General features: G+C 45.5%; 1 long non-coding RNA gene across 1 annotated transcript in view; it reads right to left on the reverse strand.

Annotated features, from left to right (window-relative positions):
* Positions 1-8,417: 8,417 nt before the first annotated feature.
* The window catches only part of LOC137378774 (uncharacterized), a 29,159-nt gene continuing 22,861 nt past the window's right edge, over positions 8,418-14,715 (reverse strand). Inside the window, exon 4 of the long non-coding RNA XR_010976657.1 lies at positions 8,418-9,119. This is a non-coding gene — a long non-coding RNA (uncharacterized lncRNA). The remainder of the gene's footprint in view (positions 9,120-14,715) is intronic.

A 14,715-nucleotide genomic window follows, 5' to 3' on the forward strand; every position in this document is an offset into this window, starting at 1 on the left:
ACAGTTTGCCACAGCGGGGGCCTGCAAGGGGAGAAAGGCACTACCCAAGACATCAGGTGCACAGCCCAAGAGTCAGCTACCTGCAAATGACAAAGCACCAATGCCGTCGCAGGCATGCGCCTATCCAGGCAGATGGTCTCTGTCCTGTGTGCTTTGAGGCCTAAGGCCTCGGCCTCCATGGCAGTCCCCTACCTGCAGCTGTCACGTTTTCCGTCGCCCTGAACTTCTATGTAACCAGGTCGTTCCAGGTATCAGCTGTGGACCTAGGTGGCATTTCGCAGTTGGCATCTCATTAGGCCATCAGGCAGGTCATGGATGTCCTTTTCAGGAGGGCAGCGACTACACCCACTTTGACATGAACAAGCCTGCGCAGGCACAGAGGGCATTGGGTTTTGACGCCATCGATAGATTCTTTCAGGTGCAGGGTATCCTCGATTGTATCCATTTGACCATCAAGGCACCCAGTGGCCAGCCAGGGAGATCCATCAACAGGAAGGGCTTCCACTCCCTCAACATCCAAATGGTCTGTGATCACAACAAGAGCTTCCTCCATGTTTGCACTCGCTTTCATGGCTGCTGCCATGACTCCTTCATCCTCCGCCAGTCCATGCTGCCTCAGATCTTTAATCCATCCCCCAAAGAGCGTGGATAGATACAAGGGGACAAGGAAAGAGCTGGCTCCTGACTCCTCTATTGGAGTCCCAGACAAAGGCACAGCGACAAAACAACCAAAACCTCCCACTCAGCAGGCCAACCATTGAACCGGCCATCGGGTTTCTGAAGATGCAATTCTGGTGTCTAGATCGATTGGGTGGCATCCTCCAATACCCTCCTGTAAGGGTCTCGGTTATTGTGGTGGTCTGCTGAGCTCTCCATAACATGAGCCTCCAGAGAGGTGTGGACCTTGAGGACAGAGACCCTGGAAGGAGACAGCTCATCAAGGGAAGAGCAGAAGGTAAGAGAGGAGACAGAGGGGGATAAGACTGAACAGAGAGGTTCCCCTGCTGCATGATGAGGTGGCCTCCTCCTGCTACCCTCTGGGAAGAGGACCTCCCCCTCCCTCTCTCATGACCTGCAATATTAGATCCAGGTGGGCATTGATGAAATGCTGGGCTGCCCTGCCCCTAGTGCCAGGCCTCCAGCTCCCTTGTGATATTTTGCCTTCCCCTGATGCTGTCGAAGGCAGCTCTCTCCATCAGGTCAACCAAAAGCCTCAATGATGGTTGCCGTGGATGTCAACATGAACCCCACACTTGATCTGACCCTCTCCTATTTTCAATACCACTGTCTGTAAGAGGACAGGAAACCAGTCTCTGCACCAATTAAGGGCTTTCCCACTTGAAAATTGCAATTTAAATAAGCTTCCCAGAGGTGGCACGTTTCGGACCAAAAACCAAACCAGGTGCCTGTTTCCCGCATCCACTTTAAAATCTGGCCTAATGTCTCAGTAATTAGCTGGGCCATGAATACCAGGAAAATCCTGGGTTCAATCCCTGGTATTTGTTAAGGTCAAACAGTGTTAGGGCACCAAAACTGGACAAAATGCCCCTTGGTTAGGGTGGAGAAAATTGACCGGGGTATCTGGCCCCAGTTGCTATCCAATGACTTCTTGCCTTTGCATTTATGTTGGGTAACAACCAAGAAAGCCTCTGCTGTGGGAATCCCTCACTATTGAGTAGGCATGGTACTAGAGGGTGACCAGTTTCTGTGGAACAACATTCAGCTAGGAATCAACATAGTCAGGAAAGGAGGGACAGGGACATTTGATGAAAAAAATAACCAGACCAGAGAAAACCACATGTATCAGAATTTATTTTGTTTACATTGTCCTAATTTTCTTCCTATCTATTCAATAGCTTAAGGTAACAACATAAAAACATAAACATTTTCAGGAAAAGGCCATTTGATCCAACAAACTCAATCAGTTTTGATTGATCTCAAACCCATCTTCTGCCTTCTTCCGCCAATCCATTTTCTCTCCAGAAACAAACTGTTTGCTCCTTGAAAGCCAAACGCAGACTGGGTGACAGCTTTGGGAACACCTCTGTTCCGTCCGCCCGCCCGCAAGCATTACCCCGGGCTTCCTGTCTCTTGTCATTTTAATTCTCCACCTTGCTCCTACTCGGACCTTTCTGTCCTTGGCCTTCTGCAGTCTCCCAATGAAGCTCAAGACAAACTCACCTTCTGGACTCAACATTGAGTTTAACAATTTTAGATCATAACCTCTACCCCCATTTAGTTTCTTTTTTTTGTGCTTTTTTTTTCTCTCTTATTTCTCTCTCGTTTCCTTTTATTTGCTTTTGGACAGCAGCTATTCAGGTTTCTGCCATTCATATGTCCTCTAGAGGTATTTTTGTTTCTTTACTTGTCCCATCGCCACTCCCTTTGCCCTTGCACCATGTAACCTTTTGTTATATAATTTCTCCTGCCCTCCAGCCTACCACAGAGATTCTCTTTTGTTCTTTTTTCACCCTCCCCCCCTTTCATTTGCTCAAAACCTATTACATTTATAATTTTCTCCAATTCTGATGAAAGGTCATTAACCTGAATCAGTAATTTTGTTTTTCTCTCCACAGACGCTGCCAGACCTCCTGAGTATTTGCAGCATTTTCTGTTTTTATTTAACATTTCCAGTATGCACAGTATTTTGCTTTTATTTTGTTATTTCTCTTTGGAATCTTGAAAACTTTAATTAGATGTATTGAACAGACCTTACTTAATTAACCTGTTTTCACAACTTGCATTTCCAATACGCAAAATAGTTTTTGTTACCCATCTCTGTACCTCGAGCTAATAATATCCTTTTTATGAGATGTGACCAGTATTACACAGTCCTCAAGATGGGTTGGATCAGCACCTAATGCAACAACATTGCAGTCACTTTTTGTATTATTTTAATAAAGGAAGAGGGGGAAAAAGTGAAATCAATTGAGAGATGGCAAGTGACAATGGTTTACAAAACAATGCAATTATCTTCTACTGGCACTTTTTACATTGCAAATAGCCAACTAGCAAACAGTTTGTAAGTTACAATCCAGTAAAGTCGTCTGGCATCCATGGTTGTAGTTTTGTAGTGTTTTGAAATTGAAATTGCACTGTACATTTTGTACACTTGGGGCTGCTGTAGAGCACACTTGCTAGCAAAGGGGAAGTGAAAGGAAAACAGAATAAAGAAGAATAAAAGCAAAATACTGCGGATGCTGGAAATCTGAAATAAAAACAAGAAATGCTGGAACCACTCAGCAGGTCTGGCAGCATCTGTGGAAAGAGAAGCAGAGTTAACGTTTCGGGTCCGAAACGTTAACTCTGCTTCTCTTTCCACAGAATAAAGAAGAAACCTTTATGTCCAACAGCCTGCAGTCTCTGTCACACATATCTTATATCAAACTTGGTAATCCTCACTCCAGTCCCGAGAACATCACACATGGAGTTCTCACAATGAATTGATTTAGTTGCAAATGCAGCTTTAAATATATCTTTGGAAGTCTAAAGTGCAAGCATTTACAATGTGAAAGCAATTGATGTCCGTCTAATGTGTCTACATTGTTGCCATCAGCCTGAGTTTGTCCTTTCAGATATACAATGGGCTAAGCACTGAGATGAGTTGATAATCTCTCTTCTTTGAACAAGTTGGAATCAACCAATTCAGAAGCAGGAAGGTTTATTTACAAACTGTAGGTCCACGACATCTTGACACTGCTGTTGATAGTGAGAGAAAAAGAATCATGGATTGACTATAGGCTAAGGCAAGAGCAGACAATCTCATGAGATTTGATAAAATATAACTCCTGGATAGATGCTAGCCAAGAGATTTTTCCCAGATACTTCCTGGGTTTCATCCTAAAGTCAGTGGCAAATAAACAGCAAGAGTTATGTTGCGTGAATGTTAAATGATTTCAGTCCCTTTGATCATGCAATAACAAGGCCACACATGTCTCACCATAGAGACAGAGCTTATAGTATTGACCGTCTTTTGTTACAATATTTATTTTCAGTAAGAATACATATTACATAAAATAAATGACAAGCATGTTTAAATGACTAAGTATTCTTCAATTCCTGTGTCACAGTCCAAATACACTGTAAAGTCTGACATCACTCAACACTAAACTGAAATATCAAAAGAAGGGATAGCTTTATAAAAATAACCATAAGATGTACGTCAAAGGCTTAGATTAAGTAACCTTATCCTGGGATTCAGCTGCTTAAATTATGCTCTCATGGTTTCTGATGTAACATGCACACCACCACCACCTCCCCCCCACCTCCCCGTTCCCCCCACTTGATAGCATCATTCCCTTGTAGTCTAATGACAGCAATCCATACTTCAATTCTCCAGGATTGCTTAGACAATTGGACAAACAAGCAGCAGATGTATCACTAGGATGTACCAATAGGCCATGAGGTGGCAGGACCGTATCTCCAACACAGAAGTCCTCGAGGCGGCCAACATCCCCAGCTTGTACACACTACTGAGTCAGCGGCGCTTGAGATGGCTTGGCCATGTGAGCTGCATGGAAGATGGCAGGATCCCCAAAGACACATTGTACAGCGAGCTCGCCACGGGTATCAGACCCACCGGCTGTCCATGTCTCCGCTTTAAAGACGTCTGCAAACGCGACATGAAATCCTATGACATTGATCACAAGTCATGGGAGTCAGTTGCCAGCGTTCGCCAGAGCTGGCGGGCAGCCATAAAGACAGGGCTAAAATGCGGCGAGTCGAAGAGACTTCGTAGTTGGCAGGAGAAAGAGAGGCGCAAGGGGAGAGCCAACTGTGCAACAGCCCCGACAAACAAATTTCTCTGCAGCACCTGTGGAAGAGCCTGTCACTCTAGAATTGGCCTTTATAGCCACTCCAGGCGCTGCTTCACAAACCACTGACCACCTCCAGGCGCGTATCCATTGTCTTTCGAGATAAGGAGGCCAAAGAAGGGGGACATTAGGAAGTGATGACTAATAGGCAATGCATGTCAAATTATTGAGGGGCTACAAGATCCACACAAGCATTGCATGCCCAAGTGAATGAGGTGTGCAGTTTACTGTTTGTAATTCACCACTATCCCCATATGTACACTGTTTATTCCATGCATTCTGACCAGATTGCTGATCATGCCCTTTGCTTTAGGTAGGAGGAAGGAAAGCTTGTGATTTTTGGTTTGATGATATTGCTGCTACAAAATGTTTAGATACAGATTGAAAACACTGTTCATAGGGAAGGCCATGAGCATGGCCAGCCAATAAAGTGAGATTTGAACAGTGGAGTAGGGTATATGAAAATCAGTTCCAGTCATGGCACCTGATATCCCCTTAAACCATTATTCTTAAATCATGCTTTAATTCTTCCAAGTAACCTAACTGAAATACAGGACTGAATTTTATTCGGGCGCCGTGCTGTGTGGCGCCGCCCTTTAAACTCAGCAGGGTGCCCGCATTCAGTGGCGGCCGCAGAGCCCCCACGATATTTCATGTGGGGGCTCATTAGCATCACTGCGCTGAGCCGCCCCCCCCCCCCCCCACAACATATTATGTGGGGAGAGACATATTACGTGGGGAGAGGCGGGATATTCGGCGCATTGAGAGACCTTTTGACAGCTGTGCAGCAGGTGCAGGGGCCCTATTTAAAGCACCCCAGCACCTACTTCCTGACAGCTGTCAAAGAAATACTTACCTGATGACTGAAGAGTTGGGCTGCTGTCTATTTGGCAGCAAAGCAGAAAGTGCTGGAGAAACTCAGCAGGTCAGGCATCATCTGTGGAGAGAGAAGCAGAGTTAACTGTGACCAAGTTCACAGACCTGAAAGTTAACTCTGCCTCTCTCCACAGATGCTGCCTAACCTGTTGAGTTTCCCCAGCACTTTCTGCTTTGCTGCCACATACTTACTCTGCTGTGTCCCAGTGTCCTGTGAAGTTGCGATCCTCTTCTTCCACTCAAGTATTAAATTGCTTCTTGTAGGCATGCCGCACCTGGATGAATGATCATAATTTTACACATTCCAGGACCATAAAAGGCAAATACAAAACAGAAATAAAAACATAATTGAAGAATATTTACATATTATGGGCTTCTAATCATCTGACTAAGAAAAGCCACAGACCAATATGCATTTGGAATCTGTATTCATTTCTCTGCCTACTGTTATGTGAAAATACATGTAACTGCAATTAAACAACATTTGTTAAAAAAAACAGGAAAATATGTCCATATACTAGCTGCATTGCCAACTAGAAATATTACACCAATAAGTATGATCAGTTGTTGCAGAAGCAAAGTGTTTGTGAACATGTGTCGTCGATGTGTAACAGTTGAAAAACCATGACAACAGCACAGATTTCCTCACTAGTCCTGCATTGGTTTTCAAACATGTGCAAGACAAACCTTGCAGCCAGAGGTTAGAGCAGTTACACGGTGGAGTCACCTTTGCACTTAAAGAACCACACCAAAAGCCGATGATAGCAGAGGGGTGCTCTAGGGTGGCCCCACAGTGCAGCGAAGCCTCCCTGCTCACTGTCCTCTAGGCTGTGAGAGGTCCTCTTCACCAGCGATGGTAAGAAGAGGCCCTCCTGCCTCAACAAGGCAGTCTGGCTGGAGATGGCAGAGGAGATGAGTAGCAGTGGGGCCATCCGACGTCAAAGGGTCCAATGCCAGAAGAGGATGAACGAGCACTCCACCAACCAGCCGGGGCCCTCTAGGCTTTGTGTGCACAGGGTACAAGCGCCAAAGTCATCACAGCCAAAGGGCAATCAGATCAGCAGACTTCCTCCAGTCAGGCTGCTAGGGCAGAGGTTGCACCGAGAAGGGGCACTCGCAAGCGTTTATAGAGAACACACTGACACAAATGGGAATGCACGGGTGTCACAGCAATGTAAATAATTGTTGCACTAAATTTTATTCACCAACATGTGTGTCCTGTTTTCCTGTGTGCATGATGTGTGCCAGCATGTAGTGCCAATGTTCCCTCCAGGAACGCTAATGTATGCAATCGAATCATTGCCATGCCACCATAACTCATGAGCCTCTCAACGGATGCAGTGACATGGAAATTGCCTCAGTCAGCTGCTGGCTCTAATGGTTTACACCGACGTGCAGCAGATGTGGACTGTTACACAGCAGGTGAGCGAGGCCGATGTGTGGCTTCCAGAGCTCATGTCGGCTCTTATGGAGCAGAGAGCCTTTGTCTGCTCAGGCACTGCTGTTCATCCCTAGATCCCTGCTAGCCTTGCATGTGGAGTCTGGGTGGCATCTGCCCTCCCATGCACCTCCCTGTTATAGGTCCTCATTGTCCTCATGGACTGAGGATGAATGCAGTTGACGTCTCTCCTCATAATTTCAGGCGTGCTCCCTATTGGATGCGTATTTGTGCAGACCACCGTGAGCAGGAAAGAAAGGTCATACCATTTTTGGCCTGTTGAACAGGACACCACCCTATATATCCAGGCATCGGGAGTACATTTAGAACATGCAGATCGCCTGCTCAATGGCAGATCTTTCAGCTCAGTGGATGGCATTTTTTCTCTCCTCTGTAGCAGTGGTGGAGTCTTTCACTGGTGTCGGGAGCCGTGTCTGCAAGGGATAGCCCTTGTCACCAAGAAGCCACCCCTCCATCTGAGCCAGTTGAGTGAACAGCAGTGGCAGCTGCGATTGGCGCAGGACCCAGATGTCATGGCAGCTGCCTGAGAAGCGGTCACAGATTTGCACCATCCTTATAACCTTAATGTTCTTACCCTTTCTGGCACCCTCCCCAGACACTGGGTGACTAGAGTGCCATTGCTCCTTCACAAACACAAACAAGCGCAGAGCGTACACTGTTTACGGGAGGGAGGGTACACAGTACCTCCCTTCCAGTATGCAGAGTGGGACCCCTGTAAACAGAACTTACCTTTTGTCGTGAAACCTTCTGTCTCCGATGACCCACCGGCTTTTCTAATTGTGAATGGGATGGCACGTGACGGCTGCCTTTCAAAGTGAAATCAGGAAGTATCCATGGAGAGGTGCGGGCTGCATAATCTGCAGAGGTAAGTACCGTTTAACATATTCTAATTGGGGTGCCACTGCCATGCGGCGGGGGGCGGCGGGGGGGTGGTGGGGGTGCCACACTGAGGTCCCCCACCGCCAGTAATTTACAGCAGGCCCTTCTCGACATCGCGGGTCAAGGCGAGCCTCTCCATGTGGAATTTTACCAGGCTCCGCACCATGACCCGTGACATCGAGGGGCCGGTAAAATTCAGCCGATAGTGTACCACACCATCAGTGAGATAATTCAACTTACACCAATAAATAGCAAACAAAAACTGCAAATGTTGGGAATCCAAAACAAAACCACAACATGCAGGTGTAAGGGTTTCAGTTCCCTTCCTCCTTACAATGATTCTTGAACCCTGGAATTACAAGAACACGCGACAAAACAGGTTTTGGCTCAACCATTATTTGCTAGTTTATTAGACCAACAAAACCACAGTACAAACCCCTCTATGATTTGACTGAAACTTAAAATCACCCACTCGGCTTGTCGTTACCAATGTTAATTGTAGATCTGGATCTGGAGATGACCGGTCCCCGTCTGTCTTCACCTGACTGCAGTGCCCACGTTCTGATCTTTTCCTTTCTTGGAGTGTTCCAGACATGCTGTCCCACACCTGGGCATAGTAACAGTTATCAGCCTGCTGAGCTGCCTGGCTTTTCACACCTCTTTATCTTGGTCTTTGAATCTCCTGGGCTATGCAGAATTGTATGGTCAGCGACAACTCCTCATCTCTTTCCACAGATGCTGCCAGACCTGCTGAGTGAATCCAGCATTTCTTGTTTTTGTTTCAGATTTCCAGCATCCGCAGTATTTTGCTTTTATCCTCATCTCTTCCTCTGTTGTCCACACAGCATAAAGATAATGTGATTTCCATCACAGTGATGGGCGCTTAGCTGATGGCATTGTTCAGGTGTTAATTTGTTTTCCATTCTGGCCAGGAACTGATGGTGATACATCATTTCAGTTAACTTCTTGCATTGTCCAGTCGTTAATGTCCTTCCAGCTGAGTAAGAGTTTCAGTTAACTTATTCCTCCTGTGCAGCGAGGTTAACTATTTCATGTCCTTCAAAGGCAACATACTGAAGGTCTGCCAATACCTGTGGAGAGAACAGATAGGTCAACATTTCAAGTCAGGTTTACTCTGTTCATCTCTGATGTCTCTGAATCTGTTCTGCTCTGTGTTTCTAGAACATTCTAGAACCATACTCGCATTATAAAAATCCTGTTACACTGATTTATTGCTGTCTTAGCCACATCCCCATTTACAACCACAAAATTCAAGGGAATTTATTTGTATACCTTTTTTTGCTTTGATACATTACCTGCCTCACTATTGATCATCCACCCACCACTTCATATATTTGTCCCTTGCCATAATGCCAATGATACCATCACTATTAGCAAAAATAAAAGGTTGGTAGCACCAGATGCTCTCAACAAAACTCAGCCCTACTTGTAATAATTAGAAACCTAAGTGTTTTATAGAAACTGCATCTGTCCAATGATGTATCATAATAATATGTGATTGACAAATAACACATGAAGATTAATGAGTTGGTTGTGCAGGAGCTACTATATATGGAGTCTACTTTATCCAACAACATGAAGACCAATGATTAGATGAGAAGTGCTTATTAGAAATCATAGAAATGTCACGATACAGAAGGGGTTTATTCTCTGCCAAAGTCTACAGTATTGTAAGAGAAGTAGAAATTAACTCAACAAGTAGGAGAGGATTAAAATTCTATTTTACTTTCTAAATTCTTAAAGAGGCATGGGCTTCTGTGGTTTAAAACATTGCGGGTCAGAGATCGGGGTAATAAATAATGTTGTAAGGTTGACCTATTCTGCATTTGAGGTTAATTTACATTTGAACTTGCAAACTTGAAAGCAGTTCCCGAGATGACCTCAACAGATGGTCAAGACTTGTCAGCACTTGAGGCACTTACAATAACATATCAAAGTCTGAAATATTTTATAAATTTAGGAGTAAAAAAGAAACCCAAATTCTGAAACAGTAAGGTAAACTACATTCCCCTGCAGAACCTTGGTGCTCAGGTGTAAAGAAACATAGCTTTACTGTTGGTGCATTCAGATTAAAGAACACAAAAGAAGATTAATATTGTGCCAAGAGAGATACAGACTAAGAACAGATTCAGTCAGAAAAAAGGTTAAAAGATACAAAGGGAAAGAAGTTAACCCATGTTGTACTCAATGGTTGAGTGCTAAGTTAAACAAGAATTCTGTGGATGAAATTCAAGTGATAGTAACCAGCGCCTTCCAATTAACCCGGAATGAAACATTACTTTTCTTGAATATGCTAATCAGGAGCCTAATGCCCTTTTCAGGATCCTGCCTCCAAATTTGGTGGAAAGTGCATGCAGAGGCCCCGACTGGCAATCTCTTTATGGATGCCCATTTCGGGCTGGATTTTGTGCTGGAGGTGGGGCTCCCGGCACCGTGTGGAAAAATCAAAGTTTCAGGAGGTGGGATCCTCGTCCCTTTAAAGACAGGGATCCCGCCTCTAACAGCTGCTGGCCAATCAGAAGGCCGGTAGCTCAGCAGAATGGGCAGCATCACCGGGAGCAGTTGCCACTGCTGGTACTGCAGAGACCTCGGACCCAGGCCCAGCGCTGGAACCCCGGAGAAGAGGTGGGTGAGGTGGGGTTGCCAGGGCCAGTCTGGAAGGCCCTGGCAATGGGGGTGGGGGGATGGTCATGCAATCCAGGTGGAGGGGATCCCAGGGGGTAAAGTTGTTCCTGGTGAGGGTCTTCCATGGGACAGAAATTCCCCATGAAGGAAGGAACCCCCCCCAAATCCTCAGTGAGGCACCTCATGTTGCAAGGCGTCCTCCCCCTGTGGTGGAAGCCCTCACCCCCCCCACCGTCCCTCCCCGCTATTGGTAAGATCCCAGCGGTGGCAGGATAAGGCCCTTAAAAATTGGCCATTAATAGGCCACATAAAGGCCTCAATTGGCCTCTGGACGGGAAGGCCGTCGTTGGTCTAACTCGCCCCGGGAAGATCGCTTGGTGACAGGCCATCTTCCCCCTCTCACTCCTCTGCCCCTCATTGCAGTTAAATTCACAGGGCAGCTGAGTTGCGATACTTTGTGCCACCCCACCTCTGACCAGCTTCAGGGGGCCTCACAAAATCCCTGCCTAAATGTCTAGAACACACTGGTTTTATGGAAATTAGACCTAAGGCCCAATGTGGAATGAACCTCAGGCCAACATCAATGGATGCTTGGTTCAGATGCACCTGCCACTTTGTGCCAGTTTCCAATGCCAAATCAATTTCTCGGTCAAAACAAAAACTCTCTGAGACAACCACGCAGGAGAAAAACTGGAAAAAAGTCCAGAAAGAGAATGGGACCACTTTATACACAGAAACAAATTTATGCAGTAAGAGAAGTCAGAAATGCTGAATTAAGGTCAGAGGGTGGTCTGGCAATATTACAACTAGTAAATTCAGCAACATTTGAGAGAAGAAAACTAACAAACCAGGAACAACAGTTAATCATGGAGAATTCAGCATTGGCATAACATAAATGCCATTCATAAATATAGCATCATATATTAAACGCTGGACAAGCAAAGGTGAGTTGCAATAAATTTACTGTCAGTTGTGGGCACCACAATGTCAGTAAGTCCCAATGAATTATTTCTCCACTAATTGGTTCTTGAGTCGAAACTTCAAATTTTTCCGCTTAACGTGGGTTAGGGACTGAGACATACATTAATCATTCCTACAGCAGGAAGACCCCTAGGCTAGAAGGGAAGTGCCTACTGCATTCCAGAGTCCACCCTCTCCATCAATAGCACAATGAAGTAGGCTATCAGCACTCTGCAAGATCGTGACTTGGCAGCACTACAGGAGTTGCTGGTAGTGATGCCAGAAACACAAGAACTGTTGCAGCTGTCCCTCTATATCTTGTCTCAGTCCAAATATTAAAAACCAGCAGTAAAACATTATGCACCAGCTTCTTCTGGCTGTGAAACTATTTTCCAATAACATCATTAGCTAGAACTTATTCTTTTCTAAGTTCAGTATGCTAACTTAAACACCATTTTGCTGAAATATGTTTGTTGGAGCTTATATCAGGCTACAGCAGTGTTCTGCTATTGTCCATTGGTTCTTCAATAAAAAATACTTTGGGTCTCTCACAAGCTCAGCGACTGTGATGATCAATTTAGTAAATGTTGTTTACCTTTCCACCAACCACATTATTTTTCGTCTAACATAAATATGTATGTTGTTTATATGGCAAGTGAGTGGTAAGAGTGCAGGCTGATCACATGGTGTACCAATAGATGAAGGTTTTATAGTGCAATTTCTCACTGTAAACTATATATTCTTCAAAATGTATTTCTTGGACTTTGTCTTAATTGATTGGGCTTCATAGCAGGTATGTTACACAGGGAACAGCAGTTTCCTTCACCTTTGGTGGGCGGGCAGCCATAAAGACAGGGCTAAATTGTGGCGAGTCGAAGAGACTTAGTAGTTGGCAGGAAAAAAGACAGAGGCGCAAGGGGAGAGCCAACTGTGCAACAGCCCCAACAAACAAATTTCTCTGCAGCACCTGTGGAAGAGCCTGTCACTCCAGAATTGGCCTTTATAGCCACTCCAGGCGCTGCTTCACAAACCACTGACCACCTCCAGGCGCGTATCCATTGTCTCTCGAGATAAGGAGGCCCAAAAGAGACCACTAGATGGAGCTGAACTATCAGCAATTAGCTTTTTTGCTGTTTCTCATTTTGCCAGGAAAGAAAGACTTGAATTTATATAGCGCCCTTTCACACCCACCAGACATCCCAAAACACTTTACAGTGAATGAAGTATTTTTGAAGTGTAGTCACTGTTGTAATGTGGGAAATGTAATGTAGGACTAAGCTATATCTAGGGCACAGTTTCCAAGAGCATACAGGTTCTCTCTACATGCTGAGGACTGCAAACAGGTTGACTTCACAGCAAATGTATTTTCACTACAGTGAGACACTGCTTGTGTGGCATAAATTTTTATTATGATTAAATATTACCTGCTGGACTGGAGAACATTTTGGATTTGTGTTCCCAGTAAAGGACATGAATGAGGATAATACACCATTTCTGTGGCAGAACAGTTTGTAGTTTGATGTCCTCGGTGTGTCAGAGTAACATAGTGTTAATGGATGTGTTGGTGATTGCTTGCTTTGTTTGAGAGAGTCATTTACAGCATTATGAACTACACCTGTTTCACAGACTATTGATTCATGTCGGAAGCTGTACCATAATTTAATAATTTGCCTTAATTTAGGTCCCATTCCAGAGACGAACACAAAAAATCTAGGCTGCTAATCCGGTGCAGTACTGAGGGAGTGCCAAGCCTGCTATACTCTCAGCACTACATGAACTGCTATGCCTGTGCTGGGACGAGGGAGCAGTACCCCAGGACATGCGCGATGCCAACATCATCACCCTCTATAAAAACAAAGGTGACCGCGGTGACTGCAACAACTACCGTGGAATCTCCCTGCTCAGCATAGTGGGGAAAGTCTTTGCTCGAGTCGCTCTGAACAGGCTCCAGAAGCTGGCCGAGCGCGTCTACCCTGAGGCACAGTGTGGCTTTCGTGCAGAGAGATCGACTATTGACATGCTGTTCTCCCTTCGTCAGATACAGGAGAAATGCCGTGAACAACAGATGCCCCTCTACATTGCTTTCATTGATCTCACCAAAGCCTTTGACCTCGTCAGCAGACGTGGTCTCTTCAGACTACTAGAAAAGATCGGATGTCCACCAAAGCTACTAAGTATCATCACCTCATTCCATGACAATATGAAAGGCACAATTCAACATGGTGGCTCCTCATCAGAGCCCTTTCCTATCCTGAGTGGTGTGAAACAGGGCTGTGTTCTCGCACCCACACTTTTTGGGATTTTCTTCTCCCTGCTGCTTTCACATGCGTTCAAATCCTCTGAAGAAGGAATTTTCCTCCACACAAGATCAGGGGGCAGGTTGTTCAACCTTGCCCGTCTAAGAGCGAAGTCCAAAGTACGGAAAGTCCTCATCAGAGAACTCCTCTTTGCTGACGATGCTGCTTTAACATCTCACACTGAAGAATGCCTGCAGAGTCTCATCGACAGGTTTGCGTCTGCCTGCAATGAATTTGGCCTAACCATCAGCCTCAAGAAAACGAACATCATGGGGCAGGATGTCAGAAATGCTCCATCCATCAATATTGGCGACCACGCTCTGGAAGTGGTTCAAGAGTTCACCTACCTAGGCTCAACTATCACCAGTAACCTGTCTCTAGATGCAGAAATCAACAAGCGCATGGGTAAGGCTTCCACTGCTATGTTCAGACTGGCCAAGAGAGTGTGGGAAAATGGCGCACTGACACGGAACACAAAAGTCCGAGTGTATCAGGCCTGTGTCCTCAGTACCTTGCTCTACGGCAGCGAGGCCTGGACAACGTATGCCAGCCAAGAGCGACGTCTCAATTCATTCCATCTTCGCTGCCTTCGGAGAATACTTGGCATCAGGTGGCAGGACTATATCTCCAACACAGAAGTCCTTGAAGCGGCCAACATCCCCAGCTTATACACACTACTGAGTCAGCGGCGCTTGAGATGGCTTGGCCATGTGAGCCGCATGGAAGATGGCAGGATCCCCAAAGACACATTGTACAGCGAGCTCGCCACTGGTATCAGACCCAC

Source organism: Heterodontus francisci, chromosome 17, assembly GCF_036365525.1.
Source record: "Heterodontus francisci isolate sHetFra1 chromosome 17, sHetFra1.hap1, whole genome shotgun sequence".
In the NCBI taxonomy this organism is placed as follows: Eukaryota; Metazoa; Chordata; class Chondrichthyes; order Heterodontiformes; family Heterodontidae; genus Heterodontus; species Heterodontus francisci.